Genomic DNA, 5902 nt, shown 5'->3' with positions numbered 1-5902 from the left:
GAAAGAGGCAGTCATCCCAGGCTTGGACCAGATGTCCACACAAAGATTGATTTTTCTGGCCTTGTCTAAAAGAGATTGGATGTTTGTCTTCATGCTTACGCAAACAGCATCAATTTCCTTGCTTATTTTCTTTCTTGATGGTACTTGATACCTTTTGTCAAGTGCCAAGAGCAAATCTCGAAACTCTTGGTTTTCCACAAGAGAAAGAGCGCCGACATTTGTGGAACCTACAAAAATGGCCAATTTTGTAGTGATAGCTTTATACTGAATTGAGCTCTCTGTATATCGATTGTGATGCTCCAAACTAGTCTCAAGAGTGAGTTGTGCCTTGCGCTGTTTACCTGAAGAAGTATCTTTTCTATTTTCCTTTGAAACCTTTTCTGCCTCTTCTATTTCTTTAAGCACAGCTGGATGCATCTTTTTAAGATGCTTCTTCAGATTTGTTGGAAAGTTGCCCTTCAAAGTTTTACCACAGATTTTACTAGGGTCTTCTGTGGTTGGCATATGGATAGTACAAACACTTGTATCTGACTCCTTGCAGTAGTCAAAATGTTTCCAGACTGTACTTTTCCTTCTTCCCAGGACACTAACTTCAGCCATGTTTCTCTAAGACTTTGATTGTGAATAGATATGCAGCTGTAAAGTGTACATGAACAAGTTGTGCACATGACCTGAGCATGCAGTCCTCATGCACTTTGCACATGTTAATTGTTCAATGACTCTAGGTTGTATCAGGAGCCCTGGTTGTATATTTAGTTCTAGTTTAGTTCTATAGTGTTAGTCTATTTTAGTTTTAGTTTTAGTTATTAAAAGGGTAGCATTTTAGTTCTAGTTTTAGTTTTAGTTATTAAAAGGGTAGCATTTCAGTTCTAGTTTTAGTTTTAGTTATTAAAAGGGTAGCATTTCAGTTCTAGTTTTAGTTTTAGTTATTAAAAGGGTAGCATTTCAGTTCTAGTTTTAGTTTTAGTTATTAAAAGGGTAGCATTTTAGTTCTAGTTTTAGTTTTAGTTATTAAAAGGGTAGCATTTTAGTTCTAGTTTTAGTTCCAGTATTTTAAATTATCAGATTCTAGTTTTAGTTCTAGTTTTGGTTTTTTGTATGAATGTAGTTCAGTTCTAGTTCTAGTTCTTGGAACTAGAACTAGGAAAAAATAGGTGTACTAAAATAGATTTAGTTCTAGTTCCGTTAGAACTAGCACAACACTAATTAGTAGAAACACCATGTCCATCTTACTATAAAATGAATAGATCTACCCTTGCCTGAGAATAGTGAACTAAATGAGTTTCTCAATTTAGATGTACTTTGCTGTCATGCTCAAACTGCTATTAGTAAAATAGATATAAATATTTTCATCATCTTACTCTTTTTATGAGGAGGATAGGGAAGTGTCTCAGCATTGATGTCTTTGATGCCAGCCACCTCGTGGATCCACATGTTTGTAGTATCCTGTCCGTACACTTATTACCCCGTGGACTAAAAGAAAATGATTAAAGGTATCCTCGATCGAAGGTGTCTATGGACAGCCCATCTCTTTGTGTGATTCTTCACCATCCAATGAGGAATTGGACAAGTTACTAAGTAATGGTCAACTTAATGAACTAATGGAGTTTGTGTATTGGCACAGAGTCAGTGATGATGCTTTCCTTACAGATGAGATGGTAGGTGCTCAGTTGAGTCAATTGGTGTTAAGTCCATGGGTACATCAGGGCCGTAGCCAGGAACTCAAAATAGGGGGTTCGAAAATTGCTGCGCGCGAAGCGCGCAGCGAAAATTTTGACGAAAATGGGCGTGGTTTGTAGGCGTAGTCTTAATTTACGCATATCAGCCATGTGCTGACTCAGCTAAAATGGCTATCTGTGCTTCTCGCTGTTGCCAAAATGCTAATCCTGCTTTTGCAGTGCTGTTCTTCATGACAGGAGCTAATCTAAAACTTTTTTGCAGCTACAACAGGGGGTTCGTCCGAACCCCCCGAACCCCCCCTGGCTACGGGCCTGTACATTACATTGACATTTTGCATTGGGTGCATGGGTATGGGACATGGAGGCAGACCAAATTAACAAGTGTTGGGACTTGGGATTCAAATTAAATAGTTGGGCAGTGCTGGTTTGATTGTGCTCCTTATCTAAACTGGTGTTTGACACAGCAGCAAGCAAAGTTACCAAAATTTTCATGAGCATAGTCTTGAAGGGGCATGACCAGCCATAAATATATTTGCTAAACAGAGTGACACTTGCATTTGTTGCTAGCCAAATGCAATGAATGAATACTTCCATGCAAACAATGTCTTAACTACATGTATCTCATTTTACTCAATCAGAAGTCCCTTTCTTTTGTGTATGTGCTGTGGCACAGCATCACAGTCTATGTAAACAGTATTTTGAATGTTGCACCTCAATCTTATCTGATTATGACAGTTCCAACAATGATTATGTCATAATTTTGGTCGAGTAACTGATGTACGGTGTACCAAATTTACAACAGCCATAAAATAATTTAACTACATTATTATGAACAATAGTATCAGTATTTTTGTTTCAGCTATTATATTATAATGTTGAAAATAGCATTATTAGTTTTGAATTTTAATATTGCTGGTTTTAGCCATTACATTTTTTGCCATGTCCACTTATGTCAAATCATGGTTATTGGCTGGGAACTCTATACTGGTTTATGCCTAATTTCTTATTTTCATGATCTGTAGTAAGAGTCAGTGTTCTTTGAAAAAAATTATTAATTAATGTTCATGAATCAAAGCTATTATGACGTTAAACTAAAAACTTTGTATTGGATATGTATTGGAAACAGGGTTTTCCGCTGAATTTTGGCATGCAGCTTCTTGTCAAATAGATTGTCAAGTTGCTCAAAATTGAAAATCACAAGGAGAGAATTCTCCATTTAATTTTTTTTCTAATACATATGCGTGTTCTCATGTTGTCTAAAAGATTTGAGCTAATTTTGATCAAAATGGGATTTTTTTACAAATTTTTAAAGTTGCTTAAAATTTGGGCCAGCAATCAAATACTTGTAATAGCCTTTGGTCAAATTTTGTCAAATATGGCTAGGAGAGAATCTTCATTTGTATAATTTTTTTGATCTATATACATGTACATGTACATCTTAATTTGAGTTGATTCCAATGAAAATTAGCTTTTTATGAATTTTTTAATTGGCTCCAAATGCTGTATACATGTAGATATTGCAGTGCTTGTCAGCTCATGTAGCACTCACTTAGCATAGTTTGTGGAAAACCTTGATTGGAAAATGTAATAGAAATTGAAGACAGCTAAAATTTCTTATGAATCTAATTTTATTAGTTATTGTAATTTGTAACTAACTAAAGGAGTCAGGACACATTAGTTATTATCAGTTTTAAGCAGAGAAAATTAGTCATTGGGGATTACTGTATAGCGGGTTTTTTCCGAGGATAATAAATTTCGCAAATGACCCATATCCGGAAGTTTGCGGAATTAATTTTCGCGAATTTTCACTAATCTGCCATCTTGTACCGTATTAAATTGATTTTCAAGGAATTTAATTTCGCGAATCATGAAAAAATCTGCGAAATTCACGAATTTTGTTATCCTCGAAAAAAACCCGCTATACGGTAATTGTTTCAGAGGTTAACATTCCTTCTATTTTGACAAAACACTCTAGTCCATTTGCTGATAGAGTGAGCAACCAGCTCTCTTGTCTTAATCAGGTATTGATATAGTTTTAGTATGGGGACAAATTTTCATTTATTGAGCTTTATTATTCATTTTATGATTTTGTTTGACTTTTATTGCATTTTTGATTTAAAATGTTGTCTATTCTTCTATTTTCTCTTTTTCTACCTTCCTTCATATCCTTGAACCGTTCTACTTTATACCTTTGTATTTTTTGACAGCATGAAATTTTGTGATTGGGCTAGAACTTGTACTTATTTGATTTTGCATGGTACTGCATAGCAGTAAAATTGACGGAGTTTTCTTTTGGTGAAAAAATTGCCAAAATAAAGTTTGTAATTTTGCTTTATTCTGAACATGCTCAATAACACGTGGCTGAAAATTGGTCAATATTAAAACGACCTATACAGTTGCAATCATGGAATCGCCAATATTAAGCACCGCCAAATACTCCCACTATATGGTATTTTTCAAATTTTGATTTTGTCTTCATGTACTTCTGGAAAAAGGAATGTATGCTCACATGATATCAACACTTCCTTGCTCTTTCCCATTCCTTTGCTCCCTCTTATTTATCACAGGCTATGGTATATGAAGAGCATTGGGATGGTGCTAAAATCCTATTTGAGTGTAAGTGTCTTCAAGCTATGATTAGAGCATTACTGGGAACATGGAGGCCAGGTAATTTATATTAATGTATGATTCTGTTCACCCATGGATTATCATTAGGTTTGGATATGAGTGACAGGGTATTAGTTTATAGTGATACTGATGATATTGCAGGGCTTGATTATACAACTGACATTGAGAAGGACAGTTTATATAATGAAGGAAACCTTAATGGTTTGTTAGTGCTATGTATGCATGGTTAAGTAATATTTGCTCTTTTATAGTGCCTATATCATAATTATTTCTTTCATCATTGCCTTCAAATAAAAATGATTTACTTGTACCATTCTTCTATTTACTTTTCCCTTCTCCTTTAGCTTCCCTCTTTTCTTCCATTATAATGTGTATATTTCTTAAGTTTTTTCTTAACTTATTTTTCTTTTTCATTATAGTCAGTATTAATTTCTCTATGCATTCAAGATTACAGTATGCTCATTTATTAAAGACTAAATAAAGTTTTGTTGTCACATTCCTTATCAATAATCAAACCATTAAAGCTCACAGGTACATTATTGTTACTATCAAGGGCTTGGTTTCCTTTTGAAAAAAATTATTGCGTTGACTCACTCATGTGACTCATGTGGCTTTATACGTTGCAGTTGAAAAATTTTTTAAAATCCAATTTTGATTGGAATCTGCTCAAAATATACCGTATAGCCGCTTAATTTTGAGGATACAATTTTCGCTGTTTTTACGGATTTTCCGTATCCGTGAAAGTTAATTCCATAAAATCATAAATACTTCCATATCAACACGTGTACTAGAATTAAAAACCACAAAATTTAATTTGCGGAAAAAGACTTGGGGCCTGATTCGCGAAAATTTATTGCCTCAAAACTTTGTGGCTATACGGTATGTGCAAAATAAGTACATATACATGCATATATGAGTTTTAAATAATTAATTGAATTTTGTGAGCTAGCGCTAGCCACACCTTAAGCCACACCTTAAGCCACACCTTATTTGTTCACACATTCTGTATTTGCTGCTGTCTATAAGTGACCTTGATCATTGTAGTTCAGTAGCTTATTTGTCTAGTACTTCTCAAGTCCTCTGGTCTAGTGGTCTTGTGTCCCTTGATACTGACTGATCTGCATCATGTACCTGGTGAGTAAGACTGAGAACACACTCACTGAAATCAAAATATTTATTATGTACTCATTATTCATTATACAGTGCCTGATTGTAGTAATGTAGTACATATTGGTAATAGATACTTTTTAGTAGATGCAATGTCCAATAAGTGTGGGTTGTCATTCATTTGCTGACTGCAGGGTAACATAAATGTAACACGGAGCAGGTTATAGGAGCATGCATGTAATTTGAAACAGACTACCATACAGTGGGATATTTTGCTGATTAATAATTATTATTGGCAATATTTCAATTTTTAAAAGTCCAAATTATAAAACTTGTCCAGTATAGACCTCTTTGGGTGAGAATGAATTACGTCAAAGAATGATATACGGCAAGGGGCGTGACTGAGCCTGGCTGACTCTGAAATAATTTTCGTGGACGGCAACTTTCTATGGAGTATGAATGGGCTAATGCAGAAAGCAAGCTCTATT

This window comes from Amphimedon queenslandica, unplaced genomic scaffold (genome assembly GCF_000090795.2).
Source record: "Amphimedon queenslandica unplaced genomic scaffold, v1.1 AMPQUscaffold_13420, whole genome shotgun sequence".
Taxonomy (NCBI): domain Eukaryota; kingdom Metazoa; phylum Porifera; class Demospongiae; order Haplosclerida; family Niphatidae; genus Amphimedon; species Amphimedon queenslandica.
Note: the sequence above shows the minus strand (reverse complement) of the source record.